Source organism: Rhinoderma darwinii (assembly GCF_050947455.1).
Source record: "Rhinoderma darwinii isolate aRhiDar2 chromosome 5 unlocalized genomic scaffold, aRhiDar2.hap1 SUPER_5_unloc_35, whole genome shotgun sequence".
In the NCBI taxonomy this organism is placed as follows: domain Eukaryota; kingdom Metazoa; phylum Chordata; class Amphibia; order Anura; family Rhinodermatidae; genus Rhinoderma; species Rhinoderma darwinii.
The window spans coordinates 446,647-464,883 of record NW_027461793.1 but is presented as its reverse complement, the minus strand read 5'-3'; the positions used below and the strand labels follow the sequence as shown (position 1 = coordinate 464,883).

At 47.6% G+C, this 18,237-nt stretch overlaps 11 non-coding genes and 1 pseudogene across 11 annotated transcripts; all 12 read left to right on the top strand.

Moving 5' to 3' along the window:
• Nucleotides 1-979: 979 nt before the first annotated feature.
• On the top strand, nt 980-1,170 carry LOC142690978 (U2 spliceosomal RNA). Its single transcript, XR_012859647.1, has one exon. It is a non-coding gene; the product is annotated as a U2 spliceosomal RNA (small nuclear RNA).
• A 1,296-nt stretch (nt 1,171-2,466) lies between these two features.
• LOC142690976 (U2 spliceosomal RNA) lies at nt 2,467-2,657 on the top strand. The gene has a single exon (XR_012859645.1). It is a non-coding gene; the product is annotated as a U2 spliceosomal RNA (small nuclear RNA).
• Nucleotides 2,658-3,953: 1,296 nt separating this feature from the next.
• LOC142690975 (U2 spliceosomal RNA) lies at nt 3,954-4,144 on the top strand. The gene has a single exon (XR_012859644.1). It is a non-coding gene; the product is annotated as a U2 spliceosomal RNA (small nuclear RNA).
• Nucleotides 4,145-5,440: 1,296 nt separating this feature from the next.
• LOC142690973 (U2 spliceosomal RNA) lies at nt 5,441-5,631 on the top strand. The gene has a single exon (XR_012859643.1). It is a non-coding gene; the product is annotated as a U2 spliceosomal RNA (small nuclear RNA).
• Nucleotides 5,632-6,915: 1,284 nt separating this feature from the next.
• Nucleotides 6,916-7,106, top strand: LOC142690972 (U2 spliceosomal RNA). The gene has a single exon (XR_012859642.1). It is a non-coding gene; the product is annotated as a U2 spliceosomal RNA (small nuclear RNA).
• Nucleotides 7,107-8,413: 1,307 nt separating this feature from the next.
• On the top strand, nt 8,414-8,585 carry LOC142691024 (U2 spliceosomal RNA; annotated as a pseudogene).
• Nucleotides 8,586-9,885: 1,300 nt separating this feature from the next.
• Nucleotides 9,886-10,076, top strand: LOC142690971 (U2 spliceosomal RNA). Its single transcript, XR_012859641.1, has one exon. It is a non-coding gene; the product is annotated as a U2 spliceosomal RNA (small nuclear RNA).
• Nucleotides 10,077-11,364: 1,288 nt separating this feature from the next.
• On the top strand, nt 11,365-11,555 carry LOC142690970 (U2 spliceosomal RNA). Its single transcript, XR_012859640.1, has one exon. It is a non-coding gene; the product is annotated as a U2 spliceosomal RNA (small nuclear RNA).
• A 1,304-nt stretch (nt 11,556-12,859) lies between these two features.
• On the top strand, nt 12,860-13,050 carry LOC142690969 (U2 spliceosomal RNA). The gene has a single exon (XR_012859639.1). It is a non-coding gene; the product is annotated as a U2 spliceosomal RNA (small nuclear RNA).
• A 1,292-nt stretch (nt 13,051-14,342) lies between these two features.
• Nucleotides 14,343-14,533, top strand: LOC142690968 (U2 spliceosomal RNA). Its single transcript, XR_012859638.1, has one exon. It is a non-coding gene; the product is annotated as a U2 spliceosomal RNA (small nuclear RNA).
• Nucleotides 14,534-15,817: 1,284 nt separating this feature from the next.
• On the top strand, nt 15,818-16,008 carry LOC142690967 (U2 spliceosomal RNA). Its single transcript, XR_012859637.1, has one exon. It is a non-coding gene; the product is annotated as a U2 spliceosomal RNA (small nuclear RNA).
• Nucleotides 16,009-17,300: 1,292 nt separating this feature from the next.
• On the top strand, nt 17,301-17,491 carry LOC142690966 (U2 spliceosomal RNA). The gene has a single exon (XR_012859636.1). It is a non-coding gene; the product is annotated as a U2 spliceosomal RNA (small nuclear RNA).
• Nucleotides 17,492-18,237: the final 746 nt, after the last annotated feature.

Here is an 18,237-nt window from a genome sequence, read left to right as displayed (position 1 = left end):
TTGATTGATTGATTGATTGATTGATTGATTGATTGATTGATGCAGCACAACAGTCAAATAGTGGAGTGGAGTAGGGGAACAGCAAACAGCCAATAAAGCAGCCCGCCCGCTCGCCTGCCCGCCACAATGGACCTACCTGTGTACACTAGATGGATGTGATGGAATGTACTGTCGTCCCTACATTTCAAGAAGAAGTAAGAATTGCAGTTGCAACAAAGCCTTGCTTGCCTACAAAGAGAGCAGCAATTTGGATTTGTTACTATGTTACCTAGAAGAATAACAAACTGTGCAAGGATGGAGGTTGTAGGAGCAAGGAGAAGTTGTCTGTAAAGTTGGTGGATGCCTATTTTCCATTTTGCAGTCCCTTGTCTCCCTCTTGTGGCCTCCTGGAGGCAACTAGCTGTGCAAAAAAAAGACAGCCTGGCGGCCGGCTGTTGCAGTGTTGCCCTCTCAGGCAACACTGAGTGACTGACTGAGCCTCACCGTCTTATATAAAGTTCAGACGGAACTTTGCACGTGTCATAGTGGAGCCCTCAGGATTCCAGAGCCAGCTTTCTGACATCATAATGGGGCCTCAGAGATAAAAGCCTGGGCCCAGGCAGTGTTGGTCAGTGCTGCTCAGCAGGCAGCACTGGACTGGACTGGATTACAGCTGATACAAGGTGTGAAGGAACAAGGGGTGGCTGTGGGCATGCACTTGCTGCCGCTGCCAGTGTTTATCTGCATGGCAGCAGGGCATTTGGGCGTTGCCAGGAAGGCGTTTTTATGTAGATTCCTCCTCTTTCAGCACTGCATTGTGGTGCAAGCAAAAGAAGCAAATCCTGTCTGGCTTCCTCTCCGGCCTTTATTCACCTCCCGTGTAGCTGTGAGTGTGTGAGCCTGCAGGGCCCCATGGAATTGCCTAGAAGTAGGCTGAATCGCTGCAAGGGCTGAACAGCAGTATCGGGCAGGCTCGGGCAACGCGCGGCCCGTTCGGGTTATCGCTTCTCGGCCTTTTGGCTAAGATCAAGTGTAGTATCTGTTCTTATCAGTTTAATATCTGATACGTCCCCTATCTGGGGACCATATATTAAATGGATTTTTAGAACAGGGAGATGGAAATAGAGCTTGCTCTGTCCACTCCACGCATTGACCTGGTATTGCAGTATTTCCAGGACCGGTGCACCCTTTCCTTATGTGTTGACTAAAAGCAGATTCCAAAAGTGTTTTTTGTCTTTGCTATTGTTTCTGTCTTTCTGAAGGGATCTCCCCTTTTAATCCCATTATTTCAACACCTGTTGGACAATGCATGAGTGATAATGAGCTCATTGATTAAATGCAATTAATGAATAGATTGCCACCTCTTGTTGTGTGTCGTCTGTGTTTCTGTGTTTCCGGCATTTCACATTGGAACACCTCATTCACCTTCCTTGTCTTCTCTCCGCCCTCCCTTTTAGGTAAGTTAAAGAGCTGCACCTGAGCCAGCCACTGATTGATTGATTGATTGATTGATTGATTGATTGATTGATTGATTGATTGATTGATTGATGCAGCACAACAGTCAAATAGTGGAGTGGAGTAGGGGAACAGCAAACAGCCAATAAAGCAGCCCGCCCGCTCGCCTGCCCGCCACAATGGACCTACCTGTGTACACTAGATGGATGTGATGGAATGTACTGTCGTCCCTACATTTCAAGAAGAAGTAAGAATTGCAGTTGCAACAAAGCCTTGCTTGCCTACAAAGAGAGCAGCAATTTGGATTTGTTACTATGTTACCTAGAAGAATAACAAACTGTGCAAGGATGGAGGTTGTAGGAGCAAGGAGAAGTTGTCTGTAAAGTTGGTGGATGCCTATTTTCCATTTTGCAGTCCCTTGTCTCCCTCTTGTGGCCTCCTGGAGGCAACTAGCTGTGCAAAAAAAAGACAGCCTGGCGGCCGGCTGTTGCAGTGTTGCCCTCTCAGGCAACACTGAGTGACTGACTGAGCCTCGCCGTCTTATATAAAGTTCAGACGGAACTTTGCACGTGTCATAGTGGAGCCCTCAGGATTCCAGAGCCAGCTTTCTGACATCATAATGGGGCCTCAGAGATAAAAGCCTGGGCCCAGGCAGTGTTGGTCAGTGCTGCTCAGCAGGCAGCACTGGACTGGACTGGATTACAGCTGATACAAGGTGTGAAGGAACAAGGGGTGGCTGTGGGCATGCACTTGCTGCCGCTGCCAGTGTTTATCTGCATGGCAGCAGGGCATTTGGGCGTTGCCAGGAAGGCGTTTTTATGTAGATTCCTCCTCTTTCAGCACTGCATTGTGGTGCAAGCAAAAGAAGCAAATCCTGTCTGGCTTCCTCTCCGGCCTTTATTCACCTCCCGTGTAGCTGTGAGTGTGTGAGCCTGCAGGGCCCCATGGAATTGCCTAGAAGTAGGCTGAATCGCTGCAAGGGCTGAACAGCAGTATCGGGCAAGCTCGGGCAACGCGCGGCCCGTTCGGGTTATCGCTTCTCGGCCTTTTGGCTAAGATCAAGTGTAGTATCTGTTCTTATCAGTTTAATATCTGATACGTCCCCTATCTGGGGACCATATATTAAATGGATTTTTAGAACAGGGAGATGGAAATAGAGCTTGCTCTGTCCACTCCACGCATTGACCTGGTATTGCAGTATTTCCAGGACCGGTGCACCCTTTCCTTATGTGTTGACTAAAAGCAGATTCCAAAAGTGTTTTTTGTCTTTGCTATTGTTTCTGTCTTTCTGAAGGGATCTCCCCTTTTAATCCCATTATTTCAACACCTGTTGGACAATGCATGAGTGATAATGAGCTCATTGATTAAATGCAATTAATGAATAGATTGCCACCTCTTGTTGTGTGTCGTCTGTGTTTCTGTGTTTCCGGCATTTCACATTGGAACACCTCATTCACCTTCCTTGTCTTCTCTCCGCCCTCCCTTTTAGGTAAGTTAAAGAGCTGCACCTGAGCCAGCCACTGATTGATTGATTGATTGATTGATTGATTGATTGATTGATTGATTGATTGATTGATTGATGCAGCACAACAGTCAAATAGTGGAGTGGAGTAGGGGAACAGCAAACAGCCAATAAAGCAGCCCGCCCGCTCGCCTGCCCGCCACAATGGACCTACCTGTGTACACTAGATGGATGTGATGGAATGTACTGTCGTCCCTACATTTCAAGAAGAAGTAAGAATTGCAGTTGCAACAAAGCCTTGCTTGCCTACAAAGAGAGCAGCAATTTGGATTTGTTACTATGTTACCTAGAAGAATAACAAACTGTGCAAGGATGGAGGTTGTAGGAGCAAGGAGAAGTTGTCTGTAAAGTTGGTGGATGCCTATTTTCCATTTTGCAGTCCCTTGTCTCCCTCTTGTGGCCTCCTGGAGGCAACTAGCTGTGCAAAAAAAAGACAGCCTGGCGGCCGGCTGTTGCAGTGTTGCCCTCTCAGGCAACACTGAGTGACTGACTGAGCCTCACCGTCTTATATAAAGTTCAGACGGAACTTTGCACGTGTCATAGTGGAGCCCTCAGGATTCCAGAGCCAGCTTTCTGACATCATAATGGGGCCTCAGAGATAAAAGCCTGGGCCCAGGCAGTGTTGGTCAGTGCTGCTCAGCAGGCAGCACTGGACTGGACTGGATTACAGCTGATACAAGGTGTGAAGGAACAAGGGGTGGCTGTGGGCATGCACTTGCTGCCGCTGCCAGTGTTTATCTGCATGGCAGCAGGGCATTTGGGCGTTGCCAGGAAGGCGTTTTTATGTAGATTCCTCCTCTTTCAGCACTGCATTGTGGTGCAAGCAAAAGAAGCAAATCCTGTCTGGCTTCCTCTCCGGCCTTTATTCACCTCCCGTGTAGCTGTGAGTGTGTGAGCCTGCAGGGCCCCATGGAATTGCCTAGAAGTAGGCTGAATCGCTGCAAGGGCTGAACAGCAGTATCGGGCAGGCTCGGGCAACGCGCGGCCCGTTCGGGTTATCGCTTCTCGGCCTTTTGGCTAAGATCAAGTGTAGTATCTGTTCTTATCAGTTTAATATCTGATACGTCCCCTATCTGGGGACCATATATTAAATGGATTTTTAGAACAGGGAGATGGAAATAGAGCTTGCTCTGTCCACTCCACGCATTGACCTGGTATTGCAGTATTTCCAGGACCGGTGCACCCTTTCCTTATGTGTTGACTAAAAGCAGATTCCAAAAGTGTTTTTTGTCTTTGCTATTGTTTCTGTCTTTCTGAAGGGATCTCCCCTTTTAATCCCATTATTTCAACACCTGTTGGACAATGCATGAGTGATAATGAGCTCATTGATTAAATGCAATTAATGAATAGATTGCCACCTCTTGTTGTGTGTCGTCTGTGTTTCTGTGTTTCCGGCATTTCACATTGGAACACCTCATTCACCTTCCTTGTCTTCTCTCCGCCCTCCCTTTTAGGTAAGTTAAAGAGCTGCACCTGAGCCAGCCACTGATTGATTGATTGATTGATTGATTGATTGATTGATTGATTGATTGATTGATTGATTGATGCAGCACAACAGTCAAATAGTGGAGTGGAGTAGGGGAACAGCAAACAGCCAATAAAGCAGCCCGCCCGCTCGCCTGCCCGCCACAATGGACCTACCTGTGTACACTAGATGGATGTGATGGAATGTACTGTCGTCCCTACATTTCAAGAAGAAGTAAGAATTGCAGTTGCAACAAAGCCTTGCTTGCCTACAAAGAGAGCAGCAATTTGGATTTGTTACTATGTTACCTAGAAGAATAACAAACTGTGCAAGGATGGAGGTTGTAGGAGCAAGGAGAAGTTGTCTGTAAAGTTGGTGGATGCCTATTTTCCATTTTGCAGTCCCTTGTCCCCCTCTTGTGGCCTCCTGGAGGCAACTAGCTGTGCAAAAAAAAGACAGCCTGGCGGCCGGCTGTTGCAGTGTTGCCCTCTCAGGCAACACTGAGTGACTGACTGAGCCTCACCGTCTTATATAAAGTTCAGACGGAACTTTGCACGTGTCATAGTGGAGCCCTCAGGATTCCAGAGCCAGCTTTCTGACATCATAATGGGGCCTCAGAGATAAAAGCCTGGGCCCAGGCAGTGTTGGTCAGTGCTGCTCAGCAGGCAGCACTGGACTGGACTGGATTACAGCTGATACAAGGTGTGAAGGAACAAGGGGTGGCTGTGGGCATGCACTTGCTGCCGCTGCCAGTGTTTATCTGCATGGCAGCAGGGCATTTGGGCGTTGCCAGGAAGGCGTTTTTATGTAGATTCCTCCTCTTTCAGCACTGCATTGTGGTGCAAGCAAAAGAAGCAAATCCTGTCTGGCTTCCTCTCCGGCCTTTATTCACCTCCCGTGTAGCTGTGAGTGTGTGAGCCTGCAGGGCCCCATGGAATTGCCTAGAAGTAGGCTGAATCGCTGCAAGGGCTGAACAGCAGTATCGGGCAGGCTCGGGCAACGCGCGGCCCGTTCGGGTTATCGCTTCTCGGCCTTTTGGCTAAGATCAAGTGTAGTATCTGTTCTTATCAGTTTAATATCTGATACGTCCCCTATCTGGGGACCATATATTAAATGGATTTTTAGAACAGGGAGATGGAAATAGAGCTTGCTCTGTCCACTCCACGCATTGACCTGGTATTGCAGTATTTCCAGGACCGGTGCACCCTTTCCTTATGTGTTGACTAAAAGCAGATTCCAAAAGTGTTTTTTGTCTTTGCTATTGTTTCTGTCTTTCTGAAGGGATCTCCCCTTTTAATCCCATTATTTCAACACCTGTTGGACAATGCATGAGTGATAATGAGCTCATTGATTAAATGCAATTAATGAATAGATTGCCACCTCTTGTTGTGTGTCGTCTGTGTTTCTGTGTTTCCGGCATTTCACATTGGAACACCTCATTCACCTTCCTTGTCTTCTCTCCGCCCTCCCTTTTAGGTAAGTTAAAGAGCTGCACCTGAGCCAGCCACTGATTGATTGATTGATTGATTGATTGATTGATTGATTGATTGATTGATGCAGCACAACAGTCAAATAGTGGAGTGGAGTAGGGGAACAGCAAACAGCCAATAAAGCAGCCCGCCCGCTCGCCTGCCCGCCACAATGGACCTACCTGTGTACACTAGATGGATGTGATGGAATGTACTGTCGTCCCTACATTTCAAGAAGAAGTAAGAATTGCAGTTGCAACAAAGCCTTGCTTGCCTACAAAGAGAGCAGCAATTTGGATTTGTTACTATGTTACCTAGAAGAATAACAAACTGTGCAAGGATGGAGGTTGTAGGAGCAAGGAGAAGTTGTCTGTAAAGTTGGTGGATGCCTATTTTCCATTTTGCAGTCCCTTGTCTCCCTCTTGTGGCCTCCTGGAGGCAACTAGCTGTGCAAAAAAAAGACAGCCTGGCGGCCGGCTGTTGCAGTGTTGCCCTCTCAGGCAACACTGAGTGACTGACTGAGCCTCACCGTCTTATATAAAGTTCAGACGGAACTTTGCACGTGTCATAGTGGAGCCCTCAGGATTCCAGAGCCAGCTTTCTGACATCATAATGGGGCCTCAGAGATAAAAGCCTGGGCCCAGGCAGTGTTGGTCAGTGCTGCTCAGCAGGCAGCACTGGACTGGACTGGATTACAGCTGATACAAGGTGTGAAGGAACAAGGGGTGGCTGTGGGCATGCACTTGCTGCCGCTGCCAGTGTTTATCTGCATGGCAGCAGGGCATTTGGGCGTTGCCAGGAAGGCGTTTTTATGTAGATTCCTCCTCTTTCAGCACTGCATTGTGGTGCAAGCAAAAGAAGCAAATCCTGTCTGGCTTCCTCTCCGGCCTTTATTCACCTCCCGTGTAGCTGTGAGTGTGTGAGCCTGCAGGGCCCCATGGAATTGCCTAGAAGTAGGCTGAATCGCTGCAAGGGCTGAACAGCAGTATCGGGCAGGCTCGGGCAACGCGCGGCCCGTTCGGGTTATCGCTTCTCGGCCTTTTGGCTAAGATCAAGTGTAGTATCTGTTCTTATCAGTTTAATATCTGATACGTCCCCTATCTGGGGACCATATATTAAATGGATTTTTAGAACAGGGAGATGGAAATAGAGCTTGCTCTGTCCACTCCACGCATTGACCTGGTATTGCAGTATTTCCAGGACCGGTGCACCCTTTCCTTATGTGTTGACTAAAAGCAGATTCCAAAAGTGTTTTTTGTCTTTGCTATTGTTTCTGTCTTTCTGAAGGGATCTCCCCTTTTAATCCCATTATTTCAACACCTGTTGGACAATGCATGAGTGATAATGAGCTCATTGATTAAATGCAATTAATGAATAGATTGCCACCTCTTGTTGTGTGTCGTCTGTGTTTCTGTGTTTCCGGCATTTCACATTGGAACACCTCATTCACCTTCCTTGTCTTCTCTCCGCCCTCCCTTTTAGGTAAGTTAAAGAGCTGCACCTGAGCCAGCCACTGATTGATTGATTGATGATTGATTGATTGATTGATTGATTGATTGATTGATTGATTGATTGATTGATTGATGCAGCACAACAGTCAAATAGTGGAGTGGAGTAGGGGAACAGCAAACAGCCAATAAAGCAGCCCGCCCGCTCGCCTGCCCGCCACAATGGACCTACCTGTGTACACTAGATGGATGTGATGGAATGTACTGTCGTCCCTACATTTCAAGAAGAAGTAAGAATTGCAGTTGCAACAAAGCCTTGCTTGCCTACAAAGAGAGCAGCAATTTGGATTTGTTACTATGTTACCTAGAAGAATAACAAACTGTGCAAGGATGGAGGTTGTAGGAGCAAGGAGAAGTTGTCTGTAAAGTTGGTGGATGCCTATTTTCCATTTTGCAGTCCCTTGTCTCCCTCTTGTGGCCTCCTGGAGGCAACTAGCTGTGCAAAAAAAAGACAGCCTGGCGGCCGGCTGTTGCAGTGTTGCCCTCTCAGGCAACACTGAGTGACTGACTGAGCCTCACCGTCTTATATAAAGTTCAGACGGAACTTTGCACGTGTCATAGTGGAGCCCTCAGGATTCCAGAGCCAGCTTTCTGACATCATAATGGGGCCTCAGAGATAAAAGCCTGGGCCCAGGCAGTGTTGGTCAGTGCTGCTCAGCAGGCAGCACTGGACTGGACTGGATTACAGCTGATACAAGGTGTGAAGGAACAAGGGGTGGCTGTGGGCATGCACTTGCTGCCGCTGCCAGTGTTTATCTGCATGGCAGCAGGGCATTTGGGCGTTGCCAGGAAGGCGTTTTTATGTAGATTCCTCCTCTTTCAGCACTGCATTGTGGTGCAAGCAAAAGAAGCAAATCCTGTCTGGCTTCCTCTCCGGCCTTTATTCACCTCCCGTGTAGCTGTGAGTGTGTGAGCCTGCAGGGCCCCATGGAATTGCCTAGAAGTAGGCTGAATCGCTGCAAGGGCTGAACAGCAGTATCGGGCAGGCTCGGGCAACGCGCGGCCCGTTCGGGTTATCGCTTCTCGGCCTAGTATCTGTTCTTATCAGTTTAATATCTGATACGTCCCCTATCTGGGGACCATATATTAAATGGATTTTTAGAACAGGGAGATGGAAATAGAGCTTGCTCTGTCCACTCCACGCATTGACCTGGTATTGCAGTATTTCCAGGACCGGTGCACCCTTTCCTTATGTGTTGACTAAAAGCAGATTCCAAAAGTGTTTTTTGTCTTTGCTATTGTTTCTGTCTTTCTGAAGGGATCTCCCCTTTTAATCCCATTATTTCAACACCTGTTGGACAATGCATGAGTGATAATGAGCTCATTGATTAAATGCAATTAATGAATAGATTGCCACCTCTTGTTGTGTGTCGTCTGTGTTTCTGTGTTTCCGGCATTTCACATTGGAACACCTCATTCACCTTCCTTGTCTTCTCTCCGCCCTCCCTTTTAGGTAAGTTAAAGAGCTGCACCTGAGCCAGCCACTGATTGATTGATTGATTGATTGATTGATTGATTGATTGATTGATTGATTGATTGATTGATTGATGCAGCACAACAGTCAAATAGTGGAGTGGAGTAGGGGAACAGCAAACAGCCAATAAAGCAGCCCGCCCGCTCGCCTGCCCGCCACAATGGACCTACCTGTGTACACTAGATGGATGTGATGGAATGTACTGTCGTCCCTACATTTCAAGAAGAAGTAAGAATTGCAGTTGCAACAAAGCCTTGCTTGCCTACAAAGAGAGCAGCAATTTGGATTTGTTACTATGTTACCTAGAAGAATAACAAACTGTGCAAGGATGGAGGTTGTAGGAGCAAGGAGAAGTTGTCTGTAAAGTTGGTGGATGCCTATTTTCCATTTTGCAGTCCCTTGTCTCCCTCTTGTGGCCTCCTGGAGGCAACTAGCTGTGCAAAAAAAAGACAGCCTGGCGGCCGGCTGTTGCAGTGTTGCCCTCTCAGGCAACACTGAGTGACTGACTGAGCCTCACCGTCTTATATAAAGTTCAGACGGAACTTTGCACGTGTCATAGTGGAGCCCTCAGGATTCCAGAGCCAGCTTTCTGACATCATAATGGGGCCTCAGAGATAAAAGCCTGGGCCCAGGCAGTGTTGGTCAGTGCTGCTCAGCAGGCAGCACTGGACTGGACTGGATTACAGCTGATACAAGGTGTGAAGGAACAAGGGGTGGCTGTGGGCATGCACTTGCTGCCGCTGCCAGTGTTTATCTGCATGGCAGCAGGGCATTTGGGCGTTGCCAGGAAGGCGTTTTTATGTAGATTCCTCCTCTTTCAGCACTGCATTGTGGTGCAAGCAAAAGAAGCAAATCCTGTCTGGCTTCCTCTCCGGCCTTTATTCACCTCCCGTGTAGCTGTGAGTGTGTGAGCCTGCAGGGCCCCATGGAATTGCCTAGAAGTAGGCTGAATCGCTGCAAGGGCTGAACAGCAGTATCGGGCAGGCTCGGGCAACGCGCGGCCCGTTCGGGTTATCGCTTCTCGGCCTTTTGGCTAAGATCAAGTGTAGTATCTGTTCTTATCAGTTTAATATCTGATACGTCCCCTATCTGGGGACCATATATTAAATGGATTTTTAGAACAGGGAGATGGAAATAGAGCTTGCTCTGTCCACTCCACGCATTGACCTGGTATTGCAGTATTTCCAGGACCGGTGCACCCTTTCCTTATGTGTTGACTAAAAGCAGATTCCAAAAGTGTTTTTTGTCTTTGCTATTGTTTCTGTCTTTCTGAAGGGATCTCCCCTTTTAATCCCATTATTTCAACACCTGTTGGACAATGCATGAGTGATAATGAGCTCATTGATTAAATGCAATTAATGAATAGATTGCCACCTCTTGTTGTGTGTCGTCTGTGTTTCTGTGTTTCCGGCATTTCACATTGGAACACCTCATTCACCTTCCTTGTCTTCTCTCCGCCCTCCCTTTTAGGTAAGTTAAAGAGCTGCACCTGAGCCAGCCACTGATTGATTGATTGATTGATTGATTGATTGATTGATTGATTGATTGATTGATGCAGCACAACAGTCAAATAGTGGAGTGGAGTAGGGGAACAGCAAACAGCCAATAAAGCAGCCCGCCCGCTCGCCTGCCCGCCACAATGGACCTACCTGTGTACACTAGATGGATGTGATGGAATGTACTGTCGTCCCTACATTTCAAGAAGAAGTAAGAATTGCAGTTGCAACAAAGCCTTGCTTGCCTACAAAGAGAGCAGCAATTTGGATTTGTTACTATGTTACCTAGAAGAATAACAAACTGTGCAAGGATGGAGGTTGTAGGAGCAAGGAGAAGTTGTCTGTAAAGTTGGTGGATGCCTATTTTCCATTTTGCAGTCCCTTGTCTCCCTCTTGTGGCCTCCTGGAGGCAACTAGCTGTGCAAAAAAAAGACAGCCTGGCGGCCGGCTGTTGCAGTGTTGCCCTCTCAGGCAACACTGAGTGACTGACTGAGCCTCACCGTCTTATATAAAGTTCAGACGGAACTTTGCACGTGTCATAGTGGAGCCCTCAGGATTCCAGAGCCAGCTTTCTGACATCATAATGGGGCCTCAGAGATAAAAGCCTGGGCCCAGGCAGTGTTGGTCAGTGCTGCTCAGCAGGCAGCACTGGACTGGACTGGATTACAGCTGATACAAGGTGTGAAGGAACAAGGGGTGGCTGTGGGCATGCACTTGCTGCCGCTGCCAGTGTTTATCTGCATGGCAGCAGGGCATTTGGGCGTTGCCAGGAAGGCGTTTTTATGTAGATTCCTCCTCTTTCAGCACTGCATTGTGGTGCAAGCAAAAGAAGCAAATCCTGTCTGGCTTCCTCTCCGGCCTTTATTCACCTCCCGTGTAGCTGTGAGTGTGTGAGCCTGCAGGGCCCCATGGAATTGCCTAGAAGTAGGCTGAATCGCTGCAAGGGCTGAACAGCAGTATCGGGCAGGCTCGGGCAACGCGCGGCCCGTTCGGGTTATCGCTTCTCGGCCTTTTGGCTAAGATCAAGTGTAGTATCTGTTCTTATCAGTTTAATATCTGATACGTCCCCTATCTGGGGACCATATATTAAATGGATTTTTAGAACAGGGAGATGGAAATAGAGCTTGCTCTGTCCACTCCACGCATTGACCTGGTATTGCAGTATTTCCAGGACCGGTGCACCCTTTCCTTATGTGTTGACTAAAAGCAGATTCCAAAAGTGTTTTTTGTCTTTGCTATTGTTTCTGTCTTTCTGAAGGGATCTCCCCTTTTAATCCCATTATTTCAACACCTGTTGGACAATGCATGAGTGATAATGAGCTCATTGATTAAATGCAATTAATGAATAGATTGCCACCTCTTGTTGTGTGTCGTCTGTGTTTCTGTGTTTCCGGCATTTCACATTGGAACACCTCATTCACCTTCCTTGTCTTCTCTCCGCCCTCCCTTTTAGGTAAGTTAAAGAGCTGCACCTGAGCCAGCCACTGATTGATTGATTGATTGATTGATTGATTGATTGATTGATTGATTGATTGATTGATTGATTGATTGATGCAGCACAACAGTCAAATAGTGGAGTGGAGTAGGGGAACAGCAAACAGCCAATAAAGCAGCCCGCCCGCTCGCCTGCCCGCCACAATGGACCTACCTGTGTACACTAGATGGATGTGATGGAATGTACTGTCGTCCCTACATTTCAAGAAGAAGTAAAAATTGCAGTTGCAACAAAGCCTTGCTTGCCTACAAAGAGAGCAGCAATTTGGATTTGTTACTATGTTACCTAGAAGAATAACAAACTGTGCAAGGATGGAGGTTGTAGGAGCAAGGAGAAGTTGTCTGTAAAGTTGGTGGATGCCTATTTTCCATTTTGCAGTCCCTTGTCTCCCTCTTGTGGCCTCCTGGAGGCAACTAGCTGTGCAAAAAAAAGACAGCCTGGCGGCCGGCTGTTGCAGTGTTGCCCTCTCAGGCAACACTGAGTGACTGACTGAGCCTCACCGTCTTATATAAAGTTCAGACGGAACTTTGCACGTGTCATAGTGGAGCCCTCAGGATTCCAGAGCCAGCTTTCTGACATCATAATGGGGCCTCAGAGATAAAAGCCTGGGCCCAGGCAGTGTTGGTCAGTGCTGCTCAGCAGGCAGCACTGGACTGGACTGGATTACAGCTGATACAAGGTGTGAAGGAACAAGGGGTGGCTGTGGGCATGCACTTGCTGCCGCTGCCAGTGTTTATCTGCATGGCAGCAGGGCATTTGGGCGTTGCCAGGAAGGCGTTTTTATGTAGATTCCTCCTCTTTCAGCACTGCATTGTGGTGCAAGCAAAAGAAGCAAATCCTGTCTGGCTTCCTCTCCGGCCTTTATTCACCTCCCGTGTAGCTGTGAGTGTGTGAGCCTGCAGGGCCCCATGGAATTGCCTAGAAGTAGGCTGAATCGCTGCAAGGGCTGAACAGCAGTATCGGGCAGGCTCGGGCAACGCGCGGCCCGTTCGGGTTATCGCTTCTCGGCCTTTTGGCTAAGATCAAGTGTAGTATCTGTTCTTATCAGTTTAATATCTGATACGTCCCCTATCTGGGGACCATATATTAAATGGATTTTTAGAACAGGGAGATGGAAATAGAGCTTGCTCTGTCCACTCCACGCATTGACCTGGTATTGCAGTATTTCCAGGACCGGTGCACCCTTTCCTTATGTGTTGACTAAAAGCAGATTCCAAAAGTGTTTTTTGTCTTTGCTATTGTTTCTGTCTTTCTGAAGGGATCTCCCCTTTTAATCCCATTATTTCAACACCTGTTGGACAATGCATGAGTGATAATGAGCTCATTGATTAAATGCAATTAATGAATAGATTGCCACCTCTTGTTGTGTGTCGTCTGTGTTTCTGTGTTTCCGGCATTTCACATTGGAACACCTCATTCACCTTCCTTGTCTTCTCTCCGCCCTCCCTTTTAGGTAAGTTAAAGAGCTGCACCTGAGCCAGCCACTGATTGATTGATTGATTGATTGATTGATTGATTGATTGATTGATTGATTGATTGATGCAGCACAACAGTCAAATAGTGGAGTGGAGTAGGGGAACAGCAAACAGCCAATAAAGCAGCCCGCCCGCTCGCCTGCCCGCCACAATGGACCTACCTGTGTACACTAGATGGATGTGATGGAATGTACTGTCGTCCCTACATTTCAAGAAGAAGTAAGAATTGCAGTTGCAACAAAGCCTTGCTTGCCTACAAAGAGAGCAGCAATTTGGATTTGTTACTATGTTACCTAGAAGAATAACAAACTGTGCAAGGATGGAGGTTGTAGGAGCAAGGAGAAGTTGTCTGTAAAGTTGGTGGATGCCTATTTTCCATTTTGCAGTCCCTTGTCTCCCTCTTGTGGCCTCCTGGAGGCAACTAGCTGTGCAAAAAAAAGACAGCCTGGCGGCCGGCTGTTGCAGTGTTGCCCTCTCAGGCAACACTGAGTGACTGACTGAGCCTCACCGTCTTATATAAAGTTCAGACGGAACTTTGCACGTGTCATAGTGGAGCCCTCAGGATTCCAGAGCCAGCTTTCTGACATCATAATGGGGCCTCAGAGATAAAAGCCTGGGCCCAGGCAGTGTTGGTCAGTGCTGCTCAGCAGGCAGCACTGGACTGGACTGGATTACAGCTGATACAAGGTGTGAAGGAACAAGGGGTGGCTGTGGGCATGCACTTGCTGCCGCTGCCAGTGTTTATCTGCATGGCAGCAGGGCATTTGGGCGTTGCCAGGAAGGCGTTTTTATGTAGATTCCTCCTCTTTCAGCACTGCATTGTGGTGCAAGCAAAAGAAGCAAATCCTGTCTGGCTTCCTCTCCGGCCTTTATTCACCTCCCGTGTAGCTGTGAGTGTGTGAGCCTGCAGGGCCCCATGGAATTGCCTAGAAGTAGGCTGAATCGCTGCAAGGGCTGAACAGCAGTATCGGGCAGGCTCGGGCAACGCGCGGCCCGTTCGGGTTATCGCTTCTCGGCCTTTTGGCTAAGATCAAGTGTAGTATCTGTTCTTATCAGTTTAATATCTGATACGTCCCCTATCTGGGGACCATATATTAAATGGATTTTTAGAACAGGGAGATGGAAATAGAGCTTGCTCTGTCCACTCCACGCATTGACCTGGTATTGCAGTATTTCCAGGACCGGTGCACCCTTTCCTTATGTGTTGACTAAAAGCAGATTCCAAAAGTGTTTTTTGTCTTTGCTATTGTTTCTGTCTTTCTGAAGGGATCTCCCCTTTTAATCCCATTATTTCAACACCTGTTGGACAATGCATGAGTGATAATGAGCTCATTGATTAAATGCAATTAATGAATAGATTGCCACCTCTTGTTGTGTGTCGTTTGTGTTTCTGTGTTTCCGGCATTTCACATTGGAACACCTCATTCACCTTCCTTGTCTTCTCTCCGCCCTCCCTTTTAGGTAAGTTAAAGAGCTGCACCTGAGCCAGCCACTGATTGATTGATTGATTGATTGATTGATTGATTGATTGATTGATTGATGCAGCACAACAGTCAAATAGTGGAGTGGAGTAGGGGAACAGCAAACAGCCAATAAAGCAGCCCGCCCGCTCGCCTGCCCGCCACAATGGACCTACCTGTGTACACTAGATGGATGTGATGGAATGTACTGTCGTCCCTACATTTCAAGAAGAAGTAAGAATTGCAGTTGCAACAAAGCCTTGCTTGCCTACAAAGAGAGCAGCAATTTGGATTTGTTACTATGTTACCTAGAAGAATAACAAACTGTGCAAGGATGGAGGTTGTAGGAGCAAGGAGAAGTTGTCTGTAAAGTTGGTGGATGCCTATTTTCCATTTTGCAGTCCCTTGTCTCCCTCTTGTGGCCTCCTGGAGGCAACTAGCTGTGCAAAAAAAAGACAGCCTGGCGGCCGGCTGTTGCAGTGTTGCCCTCTCAGGCAACACTGAGTGACTGACTGAGCCTCACCGTCTTATATAAAGTTCAGACGGAACTTTGCACGTGTCATAGTGGAGCCCTCAGGATTCCAGAGCGAGCTTTCTGACATCATAATGGGGCCTCAGAGATAAAAGCCTGGGCCCAGGCAGTGTTGGTCAGTGCTGCTCAGCAGGCAGCACTGGACTGGACTGGATTACAGCTGATACAAGGTGTGAAGGAACAAGGGGTGGCTGTGGGCATGCACTTGCTGCCGCTGCCAGTGTTTATCTGCATGGCAGCAGGGCATTTGGGCGTTGCCAGGAAGGCGTTTTTATGTAGATTCCTCCTCTTTCAGCACTGCATTGTGGTGCAAGCAAAAGAAGCAAATCCTGTCTGGCTTCCTCTCCGGCCTTTATTCACCTCCCGTGTAGCTGTGAGTGTGTGAGCCTGCAGGGCCCCATGGAATTGCCTAGAAGTAGGCTGAATCGCTGCAAGGGCTGAACAGCAGTATCGGGCAGGCTCGGGCAACGCGCGGCCCGTTCGGGTTATCGCTTCTCGGCCTTTTGGCTAAGATCAAGTGTAGTATCTGTTCTTATCAGTTTAATATCTGATACGTCCCCTATCTGGGGACCATATATTAAATGGATTTTTAGAACAGGGAGATGGAAATAGAGCTTGCTCTGTCCACTCCACGCATTGACCTGGTATTGCAGTATTTCCAGGACCGGTGCACCCTTTCCTTATGTGTTGACTAAAAGCAGATTCCAAAAGTGTTTTTTGTCTTTGCTATTGTTTCTGTCTTTCTGAAGGGATCTCCCCTTTTAATCCCATTATTTCAACACCTGTTGGACAATGCATGAGTGATAATGAGCTCATTGATTAAATGCAATTAATGAATAGATTGCCACCTCTTGTTGTGTGTCGTCTGTGTTTCTGTGTTTCCGGCATTTCACATTGGAACACCTCATTCACCTTCCTTGTCTTCTCTCCGCCCTCCCTTTTAGGTAAGTTAAAGAGCTGCACCTGAGCCAGCCACTGATTGATTGATTGATTGATTGATTGATTGATTGATTGATTGATTGATTGATTGATGCAGCACAACAGTCAAATAGTGGAGTGGAGTAGGGGAACAGCAAACAGCCAATAAAGCAGCCCGCCCGCTCGCCTGCCCGCCACAATGGACCTACCTGTGTACACTAGATGGATGTGATGGAATGTACTGTCGTCCCTACATTTCAAGAAGAAGTAAGAATTGCAGTTGCAACAAAGCCTTGCTTGCCTACAAAGAGAGCAGCAATTTGGATTTGTTACTATGTTACCTAGAAGAATAACAAACTGTGCAAGGATGGAGGTTGTAGGAGCAAGGAGAAGTTGTCTGTAAAGTTGGTGGATGCCTATTTTCCATTTTGCAGTCCCTTGTCTCCCTCTTGTGGCCTCCTGGAGGCAACTAGCTGTGCAAAAAAAAGACAGCCTGGCGGCCGGCTGTTGCAGTGTTGCCCTCTCAGGCAACACTGAGTGACTGACTGAGCCTCACCGTCTTATATAAAGTTCAGACGGAACTTTGCACGTGTCATAGTGGAGCCCTCAGGATTCCAGAGCCAGCTTTCTGACATCATAATGGGGCCTCAGAGATAAAAGCCTGGGCCCAGGCAGTGTTGGTCAGTGCTGCTCAGCAGGCAGCACTGGACTGGACTGGATTACAGCTGATACAAGGTGTGAAGGAACAAGGGGTGGCTGTGGGCATGCACTTGCTGCCGCTGCCAGTGTTTATCTGCATGGCAGCAGGGCATTTGGGCGTTGCCAGGAAGGCGTTTTTATGTAGATTCCTCCTCTTTCAGCACTGCATTGTGGTGCAAGCAAAAGAAGCAAATCCTGTCTGGCTTCCTCTCCGGCCTTTATTCACCTCCCGTGTAGCTGTGAGTGTGTGAGCCTGCAGGGCCCCATGGAATTGCCTAGAAGTAGGCTGAATCGCTGCAAGGGCTGAACAGCAGTATCGGGCAGGCTCGGGCAACGCGCGGCCCGTTCGGGTTATCGCTTCTCGGCCTTTTGGCTAAGATCAAGTGTAGTATCTGTTCTTATCAGTTTAATATCTGATACGTCCCCTATCTGGGGACCATATATTAAATGGATTTTTAGAACAGGGAGATGGAAATAGAGCTTGCTCTGTCCACTCCACGCATTGACCTGGTATTGCAGTATTTCCAGGACCGGTGCACCCTTTCCTTATGTGTTGACTAAAAGCAGATTCCAAAAGTGTTTTTTGTCTTTGCTATTGTTTCTGTCTTTCTGAAGGGATCTCCCCTTTTAATCCCATTATTTCAACACCTGTTGGACAATGCATGAGTGATAATGAGCTCATTGATTAAATGCAATTAATGAATAGATTGCCACCTCTTGTTGTGTGTCGTCTGTGTTTCTGTGTTTCCGGCATTTCACATTGGAACACCTCATTCACCTTCCTTGTCTTCTCTCCGCCCTCCCTTTTAGGTAAGTTAAAGAGCTGCACCTGAGCCAGCCACTGATTGATTGATTGATTGATTGATTGATTGATTGATTGATTGATTGATTGATTGATTGATTGATGCAGCACAACAGTCAAATAGTGGAGTGGAGTAGGGGAACAGCAAACAGCCAATAAAGCAGCCCGCCCGCTCGCCTGCCCGCCACAATGGACCTACCTGTGTACACTAGATGGATGTGATGGAATGTACTGTCGTCCCTACATTTCAAGAAGAAGTAAGAATTGCAGTTGCAACAAAGCCTTGCTTGCCTACAAAGAGAGCAGCAATTTGGATTTGTTACTATGTTACCTAGAAGAATAACAAACTGTGCAAGGATGGAGGTTGTAGGAGCAAGGAGAAGTTGTCTGTAAAGTTGGTGGATGCCTATTTTCCATTTTGCAGTCCCTTGTCTCCCTCTTGTGGCCTCCTGGAGGCAACTAGCTGTGCAAAAAAAAGACAGCCTGGC